General features: G+C 44.7%; 1 protein-coding gene across 4 annotated transcripts in view; it reads left to right on the forward strand.

Moving 5' to 3' along the window:
- Positions 1-25,129, forward strand: part of ZC3HC1 (zinc finger, C3HC-type containing 1) — a 56,200-nt gene that overhangs the window by 11,921 nt on the left and 19,150 nt on the right. For 3 of the 4 annotated variants that reach the window (XM_010581075.1, XM_010581073.1, XM_010581074.1), the window contains exon 10: positions 22,518-22,658. The gene's annotated coding sequence lies outside the window, so the exon portion shown is untranslated. The remainder of the gene's footprint in view (positions 1-22,517; positions 22,659-25,129) is intronic. The other variant, XM_010581076.1, reaches the window with a different exon arrangement.

Here is a 25,129-nt window from a genome sequence, read left to right on the forward strand (position 1 = left end):
CCACGCTTCCCTTATTTTGAGGGGGGTTTAGCCCCCTCTGTGGCTTGACAGCCACCGGCTGGGTGCTCTGGGGGTGTCCCTGCAAGTAACACCCCCCCCTTGGTGAAGGGCCCCCCCTCCCTTCAGCCTGGGTGCCCTGCGCCCCCCCCTTTCCTGCCCTGGCCTGCGGCCCAGCTGCCGGGGGAGGGTGAGGAAGGGGAGAGCAGCCCCAGAAGCCACAGCCCAAAGAAAGGCTTTTGTGGTGTTTATTATTATTTACTCCCTGATTTCAGCCTGCGGTTCACGAAGCTTCTGGTGCCGGCTTAGGGATTTAATTTGGGGGGGGAGCGGCTCCCCCCCCTTCCCCCCCCGGGGACTGGCTCGCAGCAGACCCGTGGCTGGGTGAACTGGGGGGTGGGTGAAGGGTGCCAGGGCCCACAGCCTGTCTCGCAAAAGGTCCCGTTTATGTAACGCTCCAGGTTGGGTTAGGCTTTATTATTTTTATTCCCCCCCCCTTGCTGTTCCGTGATAAATCTGTTTATATTTTTCCACCTTATTTTTATTCTTGGCCTTTTACAGGATGGTAAATCCTTTTTTCTCTCTGTCTGGAGTGTGGGTGGCATTGAAAAATATCATTGGGAATTTGGTTCTAGGATTGTTTTATTAATAGTTTTTGTTTACAAGGTGGCTGTGTGTGCCGAGAGGGGGTAGAAATGACAAGAGTGGCTGAAATGTTTTTTCAGCTCTGTTGACTGAACGTGCCTGACCTCCCTCAGCACGACTCAGGTCTGGTGGCTCTAACTTGGTGGTGTCGAGGGATCGAGAAACAGGTCTGATTTAGTTTCCAGAGAGAGATAAACAAACTTACTTGGATTTGGTGGGTTTTTTTGGAGGGGGGGAGGGAGGAGCAGCACCACTCCTGTTTGTGGCGTGAGGGTGGCTTATCGAAGGAAACTTCTGTTTGACGTTCAGCCTGCGCGTTTCTCTCTGCAAAGCTGCTCTTCGTATATTTTTCGTCTTGTTTTTAAGCAAATAGGAAATGACTACCAATCATGCTTGAATCGGAGCTATTTTTATCCAGGGGTTTAAAGTTACACACATGTCATACTCTGCCGAACACCAATTGCGATCGATGCTTAATCGCACCGGGAGGAGGGTCGGGAATTCCAGCTGTTTATTGGGGGGGGGGAAGGGGGGGGGATAAAATCTTTCTTAGGGATAGTCTGGAAAGAGGTCTGGGCCAGAGAGGGGCCGAGGCCCAACCTGATCTGCTGCTGCTCTCCCTTCCCTTTCCCCTCCCCCTCTCTTTTTTTTCCTTTTTTTTTTCCCTCCCCCTTTTTGTTCGGTTCATAGCCAGCATCTCCAGCGATCGCAGCATTTTAGGAGACAAAGAGCAGGTTTTCCTGAAGTGGTTCCCCTCGCTCTGTATTTCTAGTGGCAGCCAGGCTGTGTGGTGGTAGGTAGAAAGCCCCGAGTATCTGGCATTCCTCCCGACACTGGGTAGTTTCCGCTCCGTTCGCTTTCTCCCCCCTGACAAAAGAAACCCAAGGCTTTTCCAAAAGCGATGCTCTTGTTATTGTCGGTGCAGCCTTCCCGGTGTCTTGAGGGGCGAGGGTTAGAGCGGTCTGTCTCCTGCAGACAACAAACTTAGGAAGTTGGATGTGTCAGATGACTCTCCTCACCACTCCTCCCTCCCCAGCCTTTTTTTGTTTGTCTGCCTGACTTGCCTCGCCTGCCCGGGGTGAGCGCAGCTGGCTAGGCCCAGGCTCCCGAGACGCTTCCCTGGGGAATCTTCTTCTCTGAAAGCTGATCGGAAATAAGGGTCTGGTTTGAGACGTGGGAGCGAGGAGGGTCTTGGTGGTGACCAAAGGAGAGAGGGCTTGTCTGAAGGAATGTACTTGAAGGCTGCTCCTCCCCAGAGCTCCAGGGTTTTGTTGTTGTGTTGTGTTTTCTTTTTTTTTTTTTTTTTCCCCTTTTTGCTGCCATTTTCATTACAGTTTCCCTTTTCAGCCCCTTTTCGTGTCTCCGATGGAGAATAATGGCACGGATTTATGGCCTGCCAAGGGCTACCTTTTTGAGTAGGGAGGGGGTGATGGCCAGAGTGAATAACACTGCTGCCTTCTCCTGCTCTGACAGGTTTAGGAGCCGAGTGGGGTCTTTTTATTATTCCTATTTTCAATCCTAACACGTCCGTGTCCTTTTGTGGATGCCTCTTTGTGAGCAGGGAAAGGGAGAGGTTGCTCGGCTCTCTGGGGCTGGAGGGAGGGCAGAGCTCTGTGTGTGTGCGTTAATGTGTCGAACTGATGTTTAATAATCGCCTGGACGATTATGTGCTGAAACTCTGAGTCACTCATTGTTTCTCTACGGATCGCTCGCAATGTTGTGCAAACGCTGGGGAAGGGCCTGCAGCGGGGAGCCACGCTGCCTTCCTCCCCTCTTGGGGGGCTGCTGCCCCCCACCACGCTTGCTGAAGTTTCCTGCATGACCCGTGTACCCGCAGAGGGGGGGGGGGGGGCACTGCCTGCACCCCACCTGCGAGCACGGCTTTGCAGGAAGGCTCCGTGCCCCCCAAAACACCTCGGGGACCTGCTCCCCGGTGGCTTGGACTCGCAGGGGTATCCCACGGGCCTGTCGGGAAAATGCTCAAGGCTAGGCTTCTTCAGGTAGCCCCCAGCCCAGACATCCCCACCCTGGGGACTTTGGGATGCCAGAACTGGGGGTGGTGGTGGGGATTCCATCCGCCGTTTCCTCCAGCTTTTGGGTGAGCTGCCGGCCTTGGAGCCGTGTTTTGCAGGCAAGAGGCCTCGGGCAGAGCTCGCAACTCCGCGGATTGGCTGCTCTGTTACTACCCGGAAACCAGGACCGGGGCGGAGCGAGCCAGCAGCTGATGGGGTGCCCCAGCCCTGGTGTTTACACCCATGGGGGAATACACCCCAGCACCCCGAAGCCCCCCCACCGCCACCACCCAAGACCGCGGGGTGGTTGGCCGTCGGCTGCGACGGTTCCGAGACGGGGTTTATTGTTCTGCGCCGGGGAGCAACGCGGACACTCCAGGGCGAGCTGTTTGCAGCCTCCCCTTGGACAGGAGTTTATTTTGTGCTGATTTATTTTCCTCCTTTTGTGGATAGATGCTCCTGGCTGGGTTGTAGTCCCCGAGCTCTATTTTTAAGCATCGGAGCTGGAAAAGGGAAGTGTCACCCTGTTCTGTGCATGAAAGGAATTATAAATAGTGCCCAGCTTCATTTGAATCTCCCTGTTCCGACCAGTTTACAGAGCTGAACGTTTGTAACGCGTGTTGGAGCTACCGGGGAGCGTAATACAAGGAGCGTTGCACTCCCTTCTAATTTTAGGCTCATCCTGAGTCAAGGAGAATAAAGGTACAAAGCTCCTTAGTTTACCTGCGGAGTATTTTGTAATTGCAAAACTCCCCATGTTTGCTCCACTGAGATCGGCTGAGGCAAAGGGTAGGACACAGTTTACATTTGGGATAAATTCCTTTTTATGTTCATTATAGGCTTACACTGCACTTATCATCCTACTTGAACACCTTCCAAGAGTTGCGTTGAGCAATACGACGGTCACGTGGCTTTGTTCTCTTTGGCCTGTCCCCAGGGGAAGAGCATGTGTGCTGGAATGTCTTGTTTTGGTAGGGTTTGGTGGTGTTTTGTTGTTGATTTTTTATTTTTTTTTTAAAGGATAGACATTTCTGGAAACTTTTACAAGTCAGAATGTAAATTTTCAAATGTCATGCTATACTTCTCTCTGCTCTACTTCTGGGGCTCTGTTTTAATGAGGTCTCCAGGGATGAGGGTAATCGCATGGTGGTACTTCAAAACGCACAAAGATGTGGCAACGGCCCCGTTTCAGAACTGGGAGAGCCCCCCCTTCCCCCAAAGCAGTCAGAAATGCTGGCACAGGTTGTGGCTTATAAATAAAATCCAGTTAAATGCAGCTCAATGTATAGTGCTACCTGCCGTTAGAAGAACTTTAAATCCATGGATCGTTCTGCCAATGCCAAACCAGCTAGAGGAAAAAAATAAATAAATCATCTTTGTTGCCTAAATGACAACTTTCAAGGGTGTCATCTTGCTGCTTTTAGAACTGAATGTGGCGTCTTTGCTGGCGGCTGGATTTTTTTCCCCCGAAAGGACGGGCTCTTGGCTGGAACTGTAAGTTCACTCTTCCATTGTTGCCTTGTCAGTTTGATCGTGGAGGCTATTGAAGCTTGGGCTTGTCGAACAGACCTGAAAGCGCAGTGCACCTGCTTAATCATATAATTACGACGGTCATTGAGATTAAGCTGTGGAATATGAATTTGGTTAAGATGGCTTGGAGTAGAGTGCCTGTTCTAGCTTGACATTCTGGCCCTATTTAAAATAAGAAAAATAAAGCCTTTGTATTGCTCTGCATTTGGGTAATTTTAACTATTTCTCCATCTCATTCCCCAGACTCTGAGCGATGATTTTGGTATTCTGAATAGTATGGCAGTCATCTTTAGGATTATGCTTATGGTACCCAGTTCTTAAGACTAAACTGGTATTAGATTACTAAACGCTGATCAAACAAATTGTGGAGGCTGTTTCTTTGTAGTAACGGTTTAAAAAAAAAAAAAAGTGCATGCAGGATTTCAGTAAAACAAGTGGCTTGCCTTGTAAAATGGTGTCCCTGCTCTCCTTTCTGCTGCTCTGCCTAGAAGGGTGTGCTTGATATTTCTTCTGTCTTTTCTAGTGAAGCTATACTGTGATCTAGGCAGGCTTGGATTTGTAGTAGGTGATTGTTTTTAAGTGTCATCATGACTATCTTACAATCCCGGCAAGCTTTTGGAAATGCGTCTCGCTGAGTGCACTCCCACGTGTTCAACATTTCTTAGCAGCAGCAGCCAATAACGTTAGCTTCGCGCATGGCTGCGAATCTTGCAAACCCTTTAAAGTCTTAATATGTAGGATTAAGGAGAAGATGCCCCCTGATGAGGCTCTGTATTGTTTCATTTGCCAGGGAAATACTACATTTAATCTTCATGTAAGTACAGCTTGTGTTTTGTCCTTGCATTATCGCTGTGCACTGGCATTAAAATTATGTTCTTTTTAAAAAAACATAAAAACCAATCTTATGAAAAGCTTGTAAGCAAAGCCTTGAGGTTGCTGGATGCTTGCTTTGTTGATATCTGAGTGGCAAGCAGGAGGAGCTGACCCGTGTTGTGCTGCTGCCTTCCTCTCTTGAGCTCATGGAAAGCAGAGGTGTGCTCTTTCAGAGTGTTTTCTTAATTTGCTTTTAGAATAACATTAATTAATTGCTCCTTCAAATACATGCTTAATTGCTGTCTTACCTTGTGCCTACCTGTTGCACCTGGAGCAGGTTGAGCAGACTGTTAATCTGGAAGCCGAGGGAGTAAATCCTGCAGGTGCCGAGCGTCTCCTTTGGAGGGTTGGGCGCGCGCGGAGCTCGCACCTCGCCGCTGGATCGCTCTGGGATGAAGGTGGTGGTGGTAGCTTGCTCCTTGGAGGTTCCAGGTTTGCTGCCTCTGTGCGAATGCCGGCAGCCAGGTGTGATGCCTGAGGGCAGAGGTGGTGGTTGGCAATCCTGCCCTCCTCCCGAAGGGACAGCTCGCTGCACAGGCTTTCACTTCTTGGACAGGGTCCTGGTCTTGGACCCTTCTGCCCTTCCCTGTCCTGTATCTTGTTGCAAGCAAAAGCAAAGGAGTGCTTAAACTGAGAGTCCTTATAGACTTTTTCTCCCTGATTGTTTTCTTACATTTTTTTTCTTCAAGCAAGGTAAAGCAGCAGGAGTTCGGCTGTTGGGAAGGGTGCATCTGAAACCACCCCAGCTTAGAGCGATTGCTGGTTGCAGTATAACTTAATGTTGTCAGCACCTGTTGGTACTTGGTGCCCTTCTTAAACTGTGATTTAATTGGAGTCATAACTAGGATAAACACATAACAGGTTCTTGTTAAGGCAGGAAAGTGCCCACAGTTAAAGCGACAGGCTCCCGTATGGAGTGGGTTCCTAGCCAAATAGCTATCCGTTTTACTGTCTGCTTAAATTAGAGGTGATGTGATGCTGAGGGAGAGGTGTCTGAATTTTCTGCTTTGCTCTCCTGCAGTTCTGGACATTATTCTGGCAGCAAAGATGAGAGATTGCTGAATAACATTTTTTTAATATTGAATGTGAATTATATATGTGGGTGTGCATATAGGAGTTCAGTGTTTCATTGTGTGTCTTATTGTGTGCATTCAGCTTCCCTCCATTTCCCTGTGGATTTTGTCCATGTATTTCTGGAATAATGAACATAGAGCGTTGCTCTTTGTTTTTCTTCACCAAAATAGAGCTCGCGTGACTGAAGAATCATACGACCTTGCCATCTCTAGTTTCTACTAGGTCATGCAGCCTGTGTGCCGGTGCCTGTCGATTCTAGCAGGGAGCTTGCGGACAAACTGCCCTCACCATTAGAAAACGCCCCATGTGATGGATCTTCTACCACATCCCAGGGAAATGGTCTGAGTTAGTTTTATTGCTGGCAGAACCATGCGGTTTTCACTTTTTTTTTTTCTCTGTATTAATTTTTTATTCCTTTTTCCCACCTTCTTGGGATGTTCAGAATTGTTTGTCCCTTGATGCTGATACACACTGAATACTGGTCAGCCGTTGCAGAGAAGTACAAGCACTTACTCATGACTAAGGCAATCTCTGCTTAGTCTTCACCAAGCTCTTTCCTCTCCTGTCCCTGCTCAGTCCCTTCGGCCTTGTCACCACTCACCTCTAAATGCTATCTCCTCATCTTCAGTCTCCATCTTCTTCCAGTTCCTCAGACTCTCTGATAATGATCTGTCTGAGATTGAGGGTGGATTTAGTCTCTTGGAAAAAGGTGATTTCACTGCCTCTTGGGCTTGTATAGCCATTAATGATTCTCAGCAAACTGGGGCTGGTACTGGATTCAGGACTAAAATTTTTTTTTTTTTTAATTTTTTTTTTTTTTTTACCATTGCAGCTTCTAGGAGCTGTCCCTAGTCTTAAATCATTTGACTTATTCCCTGGAGCAAATTGATTCAGCCTTGCAAGAGAAGCCAAATCACTCACAGTCCATTTTCTTGGCATTTAGGTGTTTCAAATCAGGTAGAGGGCTGGATCTGCGTGTATCGTTTTTAAACTGAGGTGGTGGTGGTCTGTCAACATTAATACCTTTTGAACTGTGAATTACAGAGCATGCCTGTATATTCTGCATGATCCACATACAGGAAAGTGCAGGAGGTGGTGTAGACTTCCAGATATTCGTGACTCATTGTGAGGAAGGGATAGCCATTTTCAGAGGGTCAAATGCTGGTTTCCAGAAATGACTGCATTTTACTGGTGCTCCTTTCCTTGGACTAAATGCTAGAAGAAAGAAGCATAAAATGTTTTCTTTGAGATTGTACAAACAGAGTGTCTGGGTGGATTATTCTGAAATGTTTTGCACTATCTGGCTGTAGCTGGCTTAAATTCTTTTTTGTGATACTCCCTTAAAAATGAATGTTTTAAATTTGTGTTATTGTTGTTGTTAGGAAAAGTCTGCATTTATGACAGTTGCTGCCCTTTAGGGGAGCTTAACCCTGGAGGCATTTGTCATCCCCTGTGAAAGGTTGAGGTTAAAAGCTGGCAGCTGATTGTTAGATAAATTTTGCATTATTTCCAAATTCCAGTGGGCTTTTCACCTGGCCTTGAGTGCTCTCTCCTGCGAGAGCAGTGGTGGGGGACTTAGCATGTAAATTACAGATGTGCAAATCATTGCTGCCTTCCCAACTGCCTGGGTACTCTCCGTGTAACAGCTGATTGTTTCTAGTCAGTCGTCTGTGGACCTTTTATAATGACTGTATTGGGACAGACTATATTCGAATGGAGGTGAACAAGAGGGGATGAAGTAGTGGTATGCATAATGAATGAATGGTATTGAGAGAGGATGAATAATGTCCAGTCCGCCTGCTCCTGGCCCCTGAGCAAGGTATGACATTGAAAGGTAAGCTTAAGCATGTTTGCACTGGAGAGAGAGACTCTGACGGGCCATAAAGTGTGAGATTTAGACTAAAACCAAACAAGGTTTAGGATAGGATCAGGTACTTACCCAGGTGTCAAGCATGCCTCCTGAAAAAGGTAAAAATCAGTGTGTGGTACTAAAGCGAGCCTGCGTGTCCCTGATTATCCTCCAGAGTGGTGGATTAATAGATGCAGAGCTGAAAAGATTGATAAATTATTAACTTAAGCACTTTGGCATTTCTTGGTGGGCTCTGTTGCTTTATTTTGTCTTGACAGTGGCAGGACCAGGTGTGCTCTGGAGCTGCGAGGCAATACATCGGGGCAGGGGCGAATGTCCGGTGAAGACACCCGTTCTTTTGCAGCAGAAAAGCTGAATGAGAACATAAACCCAGGTGGTCTGCTGAGGTCTGAGCAGAGGTTGAAAATCACTTTACTCTTAAAGGTTTTTCTAGATCGAAATGGTATTTTAAAACTGTGCTACAAAGCTATTTGATCACCAGTGTGGACATGGTTGAGGAGTTAAGACTCATCTTGGTTTTAGGGGCAAATGAAGCTGCTCCTTTAAGTCTCGCTCAGTCAAGTGTGAATAGTTTGAAGCCAGATCTTTTTTTATTTTGCAAAGAACCAGGCTTGGCTTTTAAATGCATTTGGGGAGGGGGGCTGTTGACTTTATAAAACACAGTATCAGCCTTGGGAGATATGCACTGAGAGGAGCCTGGTGCTTTTGGAACCTGGAGGAACAGAACATGGCGTGGAGGTGGTGATAGATGAAGTCCAAAACTTGCCTTTGTGTCCTGGCTGTTTCCAAGCTGTTTTGTTTGGGGAAAGTTTTGTTTTGTTTTTCTTTTTTTTCCTTCTTTTTCTTTCTTTTATTTCTTTTTAAGGGTGGGGAAAGGTTTCTCCCTGATGATACATTCCATGAAAGCTTCTTCATCAGGGGAAGCTGGTGGAAGCTAATGCTCTGTTACACTCTCCTTTCTGCTGAAGGCAAATGAAACCGGTTATGTTTTTCTTCCGTCTAATACCATTAATTCAAACTCACTGACCTTCCCCCTCAAATCTTCAAAGCCAGCACAGCTGAATATGAATGTGTGCAGGGTGCTGGTTTCATGTAGCAGCAAGGCAAGTTTTAAACCTCACAATAACTGGGCTGCTTTCATGCTGAGCTCATGTTCTGCATGAGAGATGTGTCCGTGTTGATGGTACTTGGGAGCAGTCCTCCATAGAGGAGTGTTGTGATATTTGAAGGCATCTACTTCACGCTCGGCAGCGGCAGTTGCAGGTCACTTGGACAAGAACGACATGTTCGTGGACTGATTTCTGCAAAAGTTTTGGTGATGGCCTTGCTTTGTAATACTCTAATTTGTATGACAGGATTGTAAAGTAAACAAAGCTGAAATAAACAAACAACCCTTCTAGGAGTGAAGCACTTATCCTGGAAATGTCAAATCTAACTGCAATGTGACTCAGCATGGTTACACTGACTTACTCCTCGGTGCTACTGAAGCCACCTCCTACTTTTTTTTTCTTTTTTCTTTTAAGGCTTTCAACCTGCCACTGTGTCAGTTGTGAAATGAGGGAAGCAGTGAAAATAAGGAAGCTAAATGATCGGTGTTTTGTTGAACAGGCCTGGCATCATAAGTAACTTAATACTCCTGGCCTAGGGGAGGAATCTGTGCATGGTTATTGGGGTAAGCTTAGATCCCAAGAGAAGAATGTGGCTTTGAGAGACTGAGGGGGGACTACGCTCGGCTGAAAAGTTGAGATGTCAGAAATCAGATCCTTGTAACTCACTACTGGAGTCTGCGTTCCTTGAAAGGGAAGGTATGCGAGGAGGTGTTAACTCACCCTTCTTTTGGCTGATAGGAACGACTGCACCCTCCAAGTGAGCTTACAGCTAGTGCTGCTTCACGCTTTTTAAAAAATTGTGGACACCATAATGAACTCCTGTGTTTTGTGTAAAGCTCCAAGGTTGTGGATTTAAACAGATTCTGGTGTGCTGCAACTGCTGAGAAAGTCATAAGTTAGTCATAATCCTTTTTTTTTTTTTTTATTACTTCATGGTTTCTGCCATGTTTTCTTTTGTTTGATGTTGGCAGTGTGACCAGAAGGTTGCCATGAAAAGGTAAGTTTAAATACTTGCCTTGTTTGGATCAAGAAGGAGGAGATTTCGCCGGTAAATAGCCATGCTCTGATAACTTTGCAGAAGGCAAAAGCAGTGCATTTTACACGTGGAGAAGAGCCACAGTATTAGTGGATGGGACGGGGGGAATCTTAAAACACTAGTTGTGGTTAAGTGCAAGATTGAAGAAATATACCCCCACGGCTTCAGCAAATTATTTAAACTGCGAACCCTATTTTTGGTATTGGTCACTGCTTGAATTTCCCCACTATAGTATTGAGACTTTCATCTTGCCAAATGAAACAAAAAATATTGTAAAATTGAAATGATTAGCAATAATGTACTCGGAATGTTCAGCCCTTGCATCCATGAGAAGGCACTATTTTGCTTTTAAAAGCATGCCACAAATGTGCATATGCTCTGAAAGAAATAAGAAAATTTGCTGACCCACTGAAATGAACTTGATGTTCAGTCCTGCAAAGCTTATTGACCACTGCACAATTAAACCATCTGCCCATCCTCTGTTGCTGAACTCAATTTTACAAATTTAAAGAGTATAGATTGTTTAGGAGAGGGGTGTGTTTGATTCTCGGTGTATGTTGAAGCTAGAGGATTAGATTCTTGTGTTCGGATTCGGAGCGATCAAATGCCAACGTGGGAGCTCCTCTTCCTGAGCTGCTTTACATGGGTTCCTGCAGACACATGTTGATTTGTGCAGATCTTCAGGTGCGGTCCCTTGCCTCACCTTTACAGTGACTTCTACTTGCTGAAAATTTGTCCTTTCACACTGACCTGCTGTAGCTTTTTAAATGTCAGTTCTCTGGAAAAAGAAAAAAAATCTTTTGTCACTTCAGCATGATGCATTGGAAAAAGATTCAAGGTTAAGCAGAGATGATTTGCCTGTTACGCCTCTTTAGTCATAGCAAGAAATGTGTTCTGTGGGGTTATTGTCTGCGTGGGGATCCTACCGAAAGTGATGTGAGGCTGCCATGCAAAGGTGCCTCGAGAGAGCACAGGTGCTGCTGGTGCCTCTTCTCAATGTTGTACACGTGGCTTTGGGGCCTTACAAACTGTTTTGCTCTGTTTTTCTCTGAAGTTGGTTGTGCAAGTGGGGATCGTGTATGAGAAGAGCTTATATTATAACTGGCTAGTTTGAGTCTGAACCAGCGTCTCTGTCTTGTTAGAGCCAAAAGTTTTAGTCGTCTGCTGGTGAATATTGCTTTTGATGTAGTTTTGGTTTGGTTTTTTTTTTGGACTTCAGTTTATCTGTTTGCAAGGGCTTCCTGCTTGGTGTGGCTGGGGTGCAACGGGATTCTTCAGGGTCAGGAGTTGCATTAGAGTGGTTTGGTTTGGTTTTTTTTAAAAGAGTCTCGGAATATGTGCAGCTAGTAGCAATTGAGTCCTTAAATTGTCCTCTGTGCCTCTCAGTGGCTTCCAAAGTCACAGGTTTCTTTGCTGCTACCTGAAGTTCAGTGTAATTAGGACACTTCAGGATATTCTGTGTGCAACTCTTCCCAGTTTTCTGCAGATTTGGAAGGCACAAGAAGCAAGTCTTAAGATAGGTGAACTTCATAATCCTCTGTAGGTTTTGTTTTATTTCAGATAGCAGCTGGAGATCTGTTGCTGAGCACCCAGGGAAAGGCTGCATGCTCAGGTGTATGGTGCTACGATGTTGAAGGCTTTTACTCTCCTTTACAAGGTGCTTCAAACAGCAGAAAAGCCCCTTCAAGGAAAGAGGGTCCTGAGCTGGCAGGTTATGTGCTTCTGCAGATAAGTGTGCCTTGTCACTTGTGTTAGTTTTCTCTTGCTAGTTTTCCTTAATACACAAAAATTGTGGTCAAGAGCATGTAAAACACCCAGGGGGAGAATGTTCCCCTAATTCTTGCAAGATAGAGGATGGATCAAAAGCTGAAAACTCTTGGCTCAGTCAAAGCTGTTGTATATAGGTGTGAATTGATAACTACTTTTCACCATTTGGTTCTCCTGGAGTCACTCAAATACCATCAGGACTTTGCAGTGTGCATGTTCTTCTCTTAGGAACTGCATGAAGCTGACCAGGCTGCCACATGCATCACAGAAACCCACATCAACTGTTTTTAGGTCATTACCAGACTAGACTAAATTTAGCATATGAGCCAGAAGTGTGAGGCTTTGTATCCAGCCTCCTCCCTGGTCCCTATTTCTGGGCTGTCTGCATGGGCCATGCCCTACAACTGGTCATACATCCGCCAAAGATGAGAGGTGAAATTTGTCTGCTTTTTCTTTTTAATCACACAGAGCAGGGACACCGTTGATGTTTGTTTGCAAAGTTCCTGAGTAACGCCATATGAAGAGCAGACGGACTTGTAGGGAAGAGCACAGGCAGTTTGCAGAACTAGTAGTAGGACGTGGAGCTTCTCACCTCGTGGATGATGGGCTTGAGTCCCATCTAGGGTTGACAGTGGCTCCCAGTGGCCAAGAGGAGAAGCCTGTCCGGTTTTTGGTTGTGCCTGTGTCCGTTGGCCGTAGCCCAAAAGTTGTGGACTGCTGAACTCAGGTTGCTGCTGGAGATCAGCACAGGTTTGGGGGGTAGGAACAACTCGTGCTCAGAGTGAAGGGGGAAGCGCTTTTCTCATTAACCTTAAAATACATTTCAAGTAGGGAGTGTTCCCACCTCCTTTCTTTTGAGCCCCGCATCTCTGTTAAAATTGTCAAGATGGCAGAGATGAGTAAGGGCAGGGGGAAATAAGTCATTCTGACAGTACAAGGGAAAATTTCAAGGCTGCTGGGAACAATGTGCTGGTTCTGCAGTTCCAAGCTGTCCTTTAACTTCCTTGGTGGTTTCGGGATTCTGTTTATTTGCAGTAGCACACTGGTTAATTGGGGGTTTTCTGTGGATTACTAATATTGTCATCAAAAATGGCTTAAAGTGTGTTGGGTCTGCTTAATTCTGATTTATTAAAGAAGGCTGTGATAAAAGTGTGTCTTTGAAACTCTTGCTGGGTCTGCCAGAGGTCACCTGTAATTCAGAGCATCTGGCGGAGGTCAGCGCCAGGCTTTTTGTTCTGTAGTGGTGTAAGCTTTGGGGGTTTTTTTTTCAGCTCATCTCTGAAGGAGGAGATACTTCAAACTCAGTGACAAAATCCCACTTTTCAGGCAGCTGCACCCACTAACGACTAAACCGTGTTAATTAATTTTTAGTGCAGTTGCAGTAGTGTTCCTTTGTCCCTTCTATAATGGTGACCCAAACAGATGATGTCAAGGAATCTTCTGTTTCAGCTGAATTTAACTAATTATAAGAAAGCACTGCCTTCACTCTCCAAAGCTCAGTAACACAGTCTAAAAGCTGGGAATAGCAGTGGTCTAACAATAGCATTTATATTGATAGTGTGGCTTGTATTACAGTGATGTATGCAAAACTCGATTACAAAGTTCAGTTTCAAATTGACTGCTTGTTTTTTTGATCCATGTAACAAACTTCACGTATTGTTATTCCTGCAGGAAACCTTGAGGCAAGTGTTCTTCCTGCAGCTACCAGAAATATGTGGACATAAATTGGGATGGCTAATTTGTAAAACTCCCCTGGGCTCTGTCTTCAGATAGCTGATGTGCATCTCGTTAGGGAGTTGAGAGGGAAGGGGGATAATTAAGCCTGAGCAGATGTGCTAGAACAAGCTCTTGGATCAGAAGCAAAAGGGCTGGGTGATGAGGAGCTCCTGGCTCTAGCAGATGGAAACTCCTGTCCTGGTCCCCCTCTCCAAGTGGATTTGGTGCTTCTTCTGGGTAGGAAGCTTTGCTGTGAAGAGCTTTAAAATGGCCAGCTCTGAGAGCACCTTCCAAATCCTTCCAGGAAAACTTCCCAGTCTCTTTCAAGCCCTTCCATCCGTACAGCTCAGAGGTGGTTTCAGAGGAAACTGCTGGGCCACAGCGATGAGGACTATGTGTTCCTGTGTTTCAGCAACACCCTCTGCTGTTCTGCTGGTCATGTTTTAAAAAAAACTACCTTTTTTCCCCTTCCTCTGATTGTGGTGGTGTTGCTTGTGCTGGAGCAGCTTTAATAAACCCCTGCCTTCCTGTGAGATGCTAAGATCGGAGGCTTTGCATAGCTAGAGAAAGCCACGGTGCTTGAGGAATAGCCTGGATGACTTGCTTTTGCTTCTGGTGCAGCTGCTGAGCGAAGGCCTGGTCTTCAAAGTCTGGAAACTGTTAAAAAAAAAAAAAAAAAGGTATTTGACATGACTGAATGCAGCGTGGCGGGTGTCCCAGGGTGAGGGAGGGCACCTTCCATTCTGGGCACCAGTGCCACCCCGGCTCTGCCTCGCCGCGGTTTTGTTGATGGCTGGCGAGCTCAGGCCTGCTGGTGCATTCGCATCTACAAACAAAGCCCCAAATGCTTTGTTAGGCTCCTTCCTTGGCAACCTTTCTGCAGCGTCCCTAAAGCTTGCCTTTCCGTTGCACAAGGAAGCTCGTGTGGGGATCATTGTTAGTCTCCAAGTATGGCTCTTTCATGTCTTCCTTTCAAACACAATGTATCTTTAAACCTTAAACTTCAGGAAAATCCTGTGCAGTTAATCCTTTGGGAAAGGCCAAAAACCCCTCAGAAGCGCTTGAGACTTTTAAGAATATTTGTTCACAGGCGAGTATTTAACTTCTTGGTGCAAAAGCCAATGATAGGGAGCTGGACGCAAGAGGAATTGCTGAGACTAATGGAAGCACCAGCCTGATTTAAATTTCCAAGGCTGATAAGTGAACGTTTTACAGGTGGTTTGGTGATTAACCGACAAAGCTGTGCCATGTTTGCAGTTAAGAGTTAGTGGCTTGGTGGATGGGAAACAGCATGTATTGACCCTCTGCCTAACCTTGGAAATGTGCATCTATCGGTATGTTCTCAAGACTGATACATACAGTGTAAGCCGACCTGACTTGGAGTAGGTAGAAAGCTGAGTGATAGACCCATCTTTATAAACTAAAACTTCAAATACAGATGGCCAAATGGACTGAACAAAATAGAGCTGGGGCAAAACCACTTGCCTTGTGCATCTTGTCTGTTTACAGCCAGCACTGGGATGTTGGATCTGTTTATGGGGTCTATTGAGGAAGAACTGAATAGGCTACGGTGCCCCATTGCTCTCATTACTTACTAAGAATAAAGGGGATGATTGATTTAATAATGATGACAATGGCATATTGGATTGTTGTAGGCATTTGTGTACAAAACTGTGGCATGCAGGAAGCTCCTACACCTTTTCTTTTAGCAAAACTGAACTGCAGTTTCGTGGTATGTGGGACTGTTTGGTGTTTTCTCTTTATATTGCAGGTGACCTAGAAAGAAAGAAAACAGTGTCTATAATTTTCAGCTGCTTTAACCAAGGTCTGAAAGATGCTTGTTCCTAAATCATGGGGTTTTTTTCTGCGTTGGTCTCACAGAAAACAGTGTACGGTCTGTGTTGGAAACGGCAGTTGTGGTTGTCATAACTTCACCGGTTCTGTGATTCAGATATGGAGTAAAGTCATCTCTCTTACTCTGTCTTTCAGGTCATTTGTTTGGGATAAAAAAAACCCAACAACATTGTGTGTAAAATCCTGTCTGAGCTGTTCCTTTAAAACATTGTTCCTAAGATGCCTTTTAACAAAACCAAGGAGGAGAGAAGCAAATCCGATCCCTCCAGATGTTCTAGCAGGCTCTGGCAGGACTCCTTGCTGTAGCGCAGAGAAGAGGACAAACCTGATCCTCATGGTTTTGCAAGCAGTCTATAAAAGGCATACTGCCCTTAGCTTCCCCATCACTGTTTTCAGATGCCCTTACAAGTGTGAGTGCTGTATCAACAGACTTGTAAATGACAGCATTTTGTTAATGGACATATCGGTGTACGCCCCTTTGCATAGGCAAGAGGTAGACAGTCCCAAGGGTGATGTTCATCCTGATGATTTTCCACCTGCTAGTGAGCCAGTCTGTGCATTGTCTGCTGAACCCAAGAATCAGCAGAAGAGCAGAATTTAACTTGTTCTTGAAAAAGCGTATTTCTAATGAAGTGGTTTGGAAGGAACAGAAATCCACAGGTGCCTCGGGGTATGATCCACCCTGAAACAAACACCTGTATCTGATAGAGTGTTGTGTGTTACTTCAAATTGCACTGTTACAGGTGGTGGGAAGTCTGGATTGAAGCCACACAATTACTTTTCCCCTGTGTTACTTGAGGTCAAGGGAATTGTGCTAATCTCTAGCTTAATTTCTAAATTCAGTTTGCTTTTATTTCCTACACCCATGCTATAGAAATACAAGTGTTTTCTGAGATTGTTTTAAAACTCATTTCTTTGAAGACTAGCAGATAACAACCCTCCTCCAGGAAGGCTCAGAAATGCTTGAGCTTCAAGTAGCAAAGTATTCTGTAACAAAGAAATGTCAGTTGTGCTCTATTCTTCAGAGGGAGAAATCATTTCCAAAATGTCTTTGAGAGACTTTATTGCCATCCTGGTTGGTACAGAAAACACCCAGATGGGTGGCAGTTCACTACTAGGATTTTTGATATTAAGCATATAAGCTCAGGATGTTAATTGTTGTTGAATGCTTAAAGTTGAAGAAGCTTTGTGAGGACCAGTGCTGCTTAATTTTCACTGGCACTGTCCACTTCAATGCTTGCCCTGGGCTCTGAGTCTTATTTACAGTTTGAGCACAGCTTGCTCTAGCTGGCATTTCACATAGTTGTTGCTGTCTCACTTCTGAAGACTATAGTTTACAAAATCCTTTAAAAAAAACCCAGTGCAGGTGTGACCTCAGTGAGCAAGAAATAAATCAAGTATTTCCATGTACTCTCGCATCTGCTGGTGTGGGGTTGGAAGGAACTCTGCAAAACAACACTATGCTGTAGATAGTTTAGTATCCTTGGTGTAAGAGGTGCTTATGGAGCAGCTCTGTCTTTTGTTCCTGCTCCAGTGTTTCAGATACTCTGCTCCAGCTGTCGGCTCCATTAGGTTTATAGCAAAGGTCAGCAAAGCAAACCTTTTCCATAGATCTGGTTTTAAAGCACATGGAGGCAGTTCATCTAAGTAGGTGCCCCACAGCTATCTTTCCAGTCACGTTGCCAAACCCTTTTGTACTTGTTAGAAAGGCAGCCCGAGCAACTAACCGTCTTGCTCTCATCGCATATGCTTATCACATGGACCAGTTCTTGGTGTGTTGCCAGGGTTTTTGTGCTAAACCAGCACTTCCTGGTGAGTCTCACCTCTGTTGTGCCTGTAAACAAAAAAAACAAAAAAAAAAAAAGGAAAAATCCCACTGAGTTATGTTCCTGGCAGGTCATGGAGAACTGTCGTGATATGTTATCCTGATTCCAAGGGAGTGGGATCCTTGACAGGGTTTTAAATGTGTTTCCTCCCCTGCCCTGATGTTTTAATAGTTCAAGCTTGAGTTTGTTTGTGTGAAGCCTCTTTCAGAAAGGACTTCAGGATTTTTGTTGAAGAGACATCCTGGTGTGAAGTGTTTATTAAAGCAATTCTCAGGATTCCCATATTTAACGCTTTCTCAATTCAGTGTTATTGATGTAGCTCAGGCTGATGCAGCATATCAGCATCCTCTCGGTGAGTCTCTGTGGCCCAGTTCAGCATCTCTTGCAGTCCAGAAAAGATCCTGGTAAAGGGGAGCAAAGAGGATGGGGACTCTGGTTCCAGAACTGGTAACTGCTCTGTGCCAAAGCATCTTAAAATTAAGCTTATGTTCAACAGAATATATAACTCTGAATTTACCAGGATGAAAATATTTGCTTTGACACTTTGTCCTTCTCCCCATTAAACTCTTTATCTTGTTTAAAATCAAGAACTTGAGATACTTCTAGATTTTTTTCCTAAATAAAAACTCTTGCCAAAGCTCAGCTGCTGACCTCCTCTGCATCTGTCTGCTTTGACTACAAACATGTCACATCCCAAGGGCTTTACAGCCTGAGGAGATGGTTGGTTGTACATTTGGGGTTTTATGTTGCTGTGGCAGAGGTGGCTTGACATGCTTGCAGTTTCTAAATGACTGTGTAGGTTTCTTGGAGTAAAAAAGCATTTCAGTAAAGTCTACAGAAACCTAAAACAAACTTCACTTGAGGGAAGAGGCCACATTGTAAAATAATACATGTCTTTGGAAAGTCTGAATTAATGAAGTGTTCCAACTGCATGAATTTTGCTTTTAACAGACCTAGTACGTTCCTGTAAAACATGTGATGGGCCACAGTCCCCCAAATGCAGTTAAATCTTAAGCTTGGTGCCAGGTCTAGCACACATTTGGGGTCACACTCTCAATTCTGTGGTTTTACAACCACAGTTTCTCTTTCAGAAGCATTTTGGCACTTGTTGAATCCTCACAAAGAGGAAATCAACTGTACCCAACACAACTGGAAAAAGAAACGATTGCATTTTCTCCTTCTGATATTTCACTTAAAATGCACTTGAAATTTTTCGCTTGTTTGAGAAGTTTGTTATTCGTGCATTAAATACTCCGTTGCTACCAGTATGTACAATCACCATGGTAACAAACTTCTCTTGATAGAAGCTTTAGCAATGCAAACATTATATCTAGTGGTTTAGCTTAGAGACAGATGTATGGCCATGTAAACTACTACTGCTGTCATCTTCAATGCTTCTGGATCTGACTCTGGTTTCCCCCGTGACTGACTTTAAATGTCAGTGTAGTGAATTCTGTGGCGTCTGGCTTGGTGGCTGGCTGAGAGCGCAAGGTTCCCAATCATTTCCGCCTTGTTCATGCCAGGTGAGCAGCTTGTATTGAACTCTTCTGGGAGGCTCGAGCATCTGGTCAGAGGAGACCAGTGCAATGGTATCGTGGGGACATTTTGACCTCTCCGGTTATCCCAGAGAAACCCAGGGCCTTACATTCCTGCATCATGGCTCTGCACGTTGTCTTCCTTGCTAGTCCTTTCTGGTAGGATGCCTTCCTCAAACTGTGCAGTCATCTCCAGCTAGGATTCATTTAAGGAGTTTGCTAATTGGCAGTTGCTTATAATTACGGACTGATTGCACTTAAATTCTCTCGGATCCTAGTGTGTCCTCTTTTACTGGGATTCAAAGAAATCTTGTGCTTGTGGAGGTGATGCTATGTTGCATTATGGTCATGCACAGGAACATCAGTTAAGCTGTATTGATCACAACTTCGTTCCCACTCCCTTTCATCAAGTCTAGTCCCCTCCTTTCATGTTTAAAAATCTTGTGTGCCAGCTTCTTCTCATCTTGACTGATGCATCTCTCTGCCTTTCTCAAGCAGCACCTCAGCATCCTTTGTGTAGTTTCAAACCATTTCCTTGCAGTGTGCTGCTCCTGGAACTGACCAGCGCCATGCGTAGCACCAAAACACGGTCATCTCACAAGCAAAGCTCCGCTGCAATGCAAATCAGAAGCTGTCACCCTGGCCCCATACGTGTTCTCCTCCTGAATTGCGTTTGGCTAACAATACCTAGTAAAACGAGGGCCTGATGCTCATACATGTTGTATTCTTCCTTGTCTGTAAATGCAAATGAATTGCTCAGTAATCAGGACCACAAAACCGGAGCTTGGCTATAGTGCTCATTACCTACTGTCAAAATGACACTGATTGTATTCCCGTCTAATCTGGTTGTGAAGGAGCTCTTGGTGCCGCTGCTGCAATTAGATGTTGACCCATCCAGTGGAAGCTTGAGAACACAATTTTAAACAAGTTTATTCCAATTTGTTTTCTCTATGGCAAAAAAAAAAAAGTATCTGTCTGCTATCTCTTTTTCTAAACAAGTTGAAACTTTTCAAGGGAGCAGCACAGTGTTGGGGAGGGCAGTGAATTAATTTGTTTTCTGAAGGAAAAGGGCAGTGTTATTCAATCCAGCATGGTATGAGATGTACCTTGTCTTTTTGTGGTGGTTCCCTTCACTTCTGGTGAGGGAAGACAAGGAAGGATCAGGTTTGAAGCCTGGAGTGTAGGAAAAACACTGACTTAATTTCTAATTGGTTCATAGCAGAGAACTCGTATGCAGTGTCTTCTGGGGAAAGCTGGCTTTTCCTTCTACCTTTTCCTTATTACTCCAGTTTCTTGGCACAAAGTTTAGTGGGGAGTGGCCAGAGGTAAATCCTCAAGAGCTCCAAAGAAAGCAAGCCAGACTGGAGTTCTTGCTGGAGCAGCAGTTCCTTCTCCCCAAACCCCTGATCACACTCGCAAAGGTACCTTTCAGTACATGTGGCTGCACATGGCAAGTGCTTTTTGATGGGGTTGCTGGTGACTAGGGTGTTTATCTTGGGGAAATTTGCCATTCGTGATGTGAAATTTTGAAGGGTGTGTGCAGAGTAACTTAAGAATACTCTTTCTTGTGTGATTTCTGTTCTCAGTTAAAATCTGGTACAGAAGCAGTGAGTAAGGGTTGGTTGGGTTTTTTGTGTTTTTGGTTTTTTTTTTTAAAACAAAACTGCATTTCTAACAAGAAAATGCTTGTGTGCAATAAAATAAGCCAGCAACCAAGCACAGGTTGCTATTCAGTTATTCATTCGCTATTCCCTCGCTTCCAGAGCATTTTCAGCTGCGATCATAACCAGCTGTCATCTTACAACGAGTGAAACCACCTCTGTGTAATGCTGTCCCTGGTTCACTTGTCGCAGCGGTAAGGAGCATGGAGGGCTGGGAGAGCTGGTTGTCTTTAGAGCTTTTCACGACTGCCCACAAGTGGCTTGCTGTCCTCCTTCTTTACGCTGTAGGATTTAAGTGAGTTTTGTGTCTTTCAAAGCTGTGGGATTCTTGGGCAAGCCCAGTTCAGATCAAAGGAAGACTGAGATTTGCCCCAGCTACATGAAGGTAAACTGCAGATTGCCCCAGTGGTGTCTTCCCTTCTTTGGGCTGCTGCAGACCATGGGGCTGTGGATACTGACACCAGAAATTGTGCAACACAATGTGCTTTGCAAATAGCGAACCTATTTCTGGTGCTAGAAAACCCCTTTGCTTGAAGCTGGAAACTGTGAGCAGTGCCCTGTGGCAATGGGAATATCTAGCTTGGGGGAAACCAATGGATTTTAATAATCTGAATGAGTTTAGCCTGGAGTTCTCAAGAACTTTGCAGCAAACAGGTTGACTAAAAAGTGCTGCCTGTTGCTACTTGTAGAAATCACAAGAGCTTGTTTTTCTTTTTAACCTTTTTTTGCTTCTGACTAAGCATCCTTTCTTCTGGCGTGCTCCAGGGATAGACAGAGAAGTGTGAAGAAAGTTAAATGTGAGTAAAGGGCAGGGACTTTTACTTGGGGAAAACAAGAATAAATATTCCTGATGCTTAAAGCATAGAAGTCCTGGTGTTGGCTGTGGTTTCACGTGTGCAGCTGGCACCTCGGGTAGCTTGTATCAGATGAAGGCAGGGAGTTCAGAGGAGGCAAGGCAGCCTGTGAAGGCTTGGAGGCAGGGAGGCGACTGAGCTGAACTTGCCCTTTTGCTGCCCACGCGTCAGCGTAACCGGTAACGCTGCTAAATCATAGGGCTCCTTAGAGATAACTGCAGGTTGTGTAAGTTGTCTAAGTGTGTTGGAGTGGAAGTTGTTCACCTTTGTAAGAAAATAAACATGAATAACCATCAGTCCCAATATTAGAGGCTATTTATGTTGCAAAATTCTGCTTGCAAATACCTCAGAAGAATTCACACCTTTGATGCCTTGAACAAGCAGAGCGGTGCTTTCTGTACCATAAGCAGCTAAAGTGGCTGTATTTCCATTGCATGGGTGGTGTAGCAGCACTCGCTGTCTACAAAGCTCATTGCGAAGGAAAAAAATCAACTGTATTAACCTTATTTTTAAAACACCCTTTGTCACAATATAGTGAGTTATTTTCTCAAAGATGGGTTCTCAACTGCTCAGGTGGCAGAGCTGGATGTTTTTGTTTGGTTTTTGGTTTTTTTTTTAAATATACATAGGTGTAGTCTTACGATTTTCCCTCAAATTCAGAATGTCTTCTTTGATGAGGTTCTTCACCTGGAAGGATAGCTGTAGACAAGTCTCTGTAAGTAAGAGAGGACATGGCAGAGATCCTTAGAAGGCAGGGACTTGTTTTCTGGTAATCACCATTGACCTTGTATTGAGATGCACATAGATGAATGTACAAGTTTATTTTTCCTTGGGGCATTCCAGTTTTCTGCTTTGTCTGCCTCTTTGGGGCAGGCTGCTCATGGCCATTTGTGTTGCTAGGCTTGCAAAAATATTTTCAGTGAAATATTTTTAGCTGGAAAACTGATTTGCCCAAGCTTATAACTTATGTTAATTTTAAAGAAACTTCATGAAGGGATTTTTTTTTTTTTTTCAGGCTAAATGTTTGCCAGGAAAAAGCCACTCAATCCTGTAAACAGACTAGCCATCTGTTGGCCGCGATGTTCATCTGGGATTTTGGGAGATCTGGGTGTGAAGTCAAATCCTAACAACTTTTTTTTTTTTTTTATATTACTGCAGGGGAGATCCAGCCCTACAGTGGTGGGTGGCCCCACACAAGGATGAGGGAATGGGACCTGGACCCTGGAACAGGCAAATCCATAGTGGCCAGTCTATTTCTGACTGATGGTTGGGCAGTCTCTCACTCTCCAGATTTGAAAGGTTTTGTGTGTTTTTTTGTCCCAATGCGGAATGGGCAAAATGCTTTAAATCACTTTTCATTCTGACCGAAGAAACAATTTCCTATGAGCTCAACCCTGAACAATAGAGCCTTGATCTTGATAGGGGGCTGTGGATGTTACTGTAATGCTAATAGGTGGTGCGGTTGGCCTTTGCGCTTCTGGCACATTTCAGGCACTATATAGGGAGTCTGTAATCAGCTGCAGAAAAATTCCCTTCTGTCTCTCTCCTAGCAACCCCTTCTGAACTGATATTTGAAAATAAGCTTGCTTTCCATATCATCATCTAAATATTTTCAACACTTACTGTCATTAAAATTCTCTTAATAGTTTTGGGACTAAGATAATTTATCTTCAGGTCCTCAGGACTCCCTTCTAGTTTCTGTGGTCTTAAGGTAAAGCTTTTGAACTTCTTACCTGTTAGAAACCTGACTTGTATCCAGATTTTGCTCTTTTCTCAACTTTTTCACTGGCTATATTTGACACAAAGTCAAATTAGTATACTGAGATGATAAGGAGATAAAAGCAGCAAGGCCATAAGTCACCTAGAGTAGTAGGAGCAAGCTGAGAGTCTTGAAAGGGATTTGTTTGTATTTTTGTTAAGCATTTTAGTGCATGTGATGTGTTACAGGTTGGTTTTGTACCTCTGTAATCTTGACCCAGTATACAAACAGTGTAGCCATGTGCCCTGCTGTGGAAAGAAGGCAGACTGCTTGTACCAGTATGAACCACTGGATTGTCACTAAAATCGAGAAAATGCATTGAGGTCTTTATCCATTAACTGCTCGTTCTTTTTCTGTAAATCTGAATAATGAAAAGTGAGGTGAGAGAGAGAGTGGGGGCATAGAAGAATTTGTCTGGACAGAGTAGACTAATACAAGGTGAGGGGTTTTGGTCGTCCCCGTGAATGCTGACTGCATGTTTGAAGTCCTGAGCATTCACAGGAGTGCTTTCTGCACAGATTTACTTCAGTAGCCGATGAAAGAGGTGGATGGGAATCCTGGACGCAAACATAGCGAGAACAGTGTGGGGGCTGCTGTGAACAGTCTGGTCACCTTAATTGTGGAAATCTTGCTCCAAATTCTTGATGCTCTTTTCCTGGGGCTTTCTGAAGCTGTACGCAGTTTGCTGAAGACCTGGAGCATTTCTCCTTCCTGGGAGCTACTTGGGCTTGCTGCAGGATCCGGCACCAGGCCTTGTCTAGCTCTGAATGCAGGAGGAGAGGTTTGTTGTGCCCTAGGCACAACTGGGTTCCTTAAGTCTTGTGGGTCTACAAACTGGCAACTCTTTTTTTTGGATCTGAGACGGCTGATTAATTGCTGGCCTGTTTGGAATGGGATTAATTTGGGATTTGGTTGTAAGAATTTTGCCTTATGGAAAAAATCTGTCCGAGCTGAGAAAATAGTTGGGTCAGAGCCTGCGTTCTTTACTCTGAGATACATCACCACGAGCTGTGGTGCAGCTTTGTCTGGCAATGTGGTCCCAATAGTCCTCCAAACGTGTCAAGTCCCTTCTGCTGTTCCCCCATGCTTTTCCCTTGTGCTGCTAGGGGGTTCCCTAGTATGGCTTTGTGGGATGGAGAAGCCTTGAGGTCTGCCCCAGGTTCCCAGTCTTCCTGGAGTCCCAGCTTGTGCAATAAATGTTTCCTTTTCTGAAGACTTGCTGGAGATGAAAAGAACTCATAGGGTGTAAATGTTCTTCTTTCTGTAATTGCTCCATGCACTTCTCCTGTTAATGCTGTTAATCATTTTATCAGTGGGATTTTGATCCTGGGCATCTCTACCTTTAGAGAAAACTTGGTAGAGAGGGGAAGGGGAAGATGACTCACCCTGCTTGTGTTAGAAAGTGGGGGCTCACGTGGAATTTACCTCGTGCCTAGGAAAGAGGGCTTCCCCAGCTTCCTCAGTTCTGCTAATGCATTTCCAGAGATTCCCCCTGTGTTGATACAAGGGCTTTATTGCTGAAATTCACTTTGTTTTTAGTCTGTCCTCAAACTCTTTTATCACGTTAATAAACAATGCAGTTGTTCCCAAACCTAGCATCTGCATCCCAATACGTATCCCTATTGTAAACCAAACTCACTTGCTGGGTTTTTTTTGTAGGAATTTTAGGTCCTTGCCACAACAGGAACAGTAATCAAATATGGCACTGCATTGCTTACTAATAGTGTTTTGAATTTGGGAATGCTAGGGCTGAGTCTGAGTGCAGAAAGCTCTGCTTTAATTTATGGTCAGTATTGACTTGTGGAGCAGAAGAGCATATAAGCTGCAGCTGCTCAGGAGCTCACTCTGAAGATCAGGCTGGGAGAGCTGTTTTTTATTAAGTGGTACTTGATTTAGTCCTAAGTAAAACCATTTGTATTTAACCTGATCCGCGAAGCTGCTGTAAGTGTTAACATACTTCAGTATTAAACGTTTCACTCTTGGGCATCATCATACACGGCAAGTTTGTATA

This window comes from Haliaeetus leucocephalus, unplaced genomic scaffold (genome assembly GCF_000737465.1).
Source record: "Haliaeetus leucocephalus isolate CR32 unplaced genomic scaffold, Haliaeetus_leucocephalus-4.0 Scaffold751, whole genome shotgun sequence".
Classification (NCBI taxonomy): domain Eukaryota; kingdom Metazoa; phylum Chordata; class Aves; order Accipitriformes; family Accipitridae; genus Haliaeetus; species Haliaeetus leucocephalus.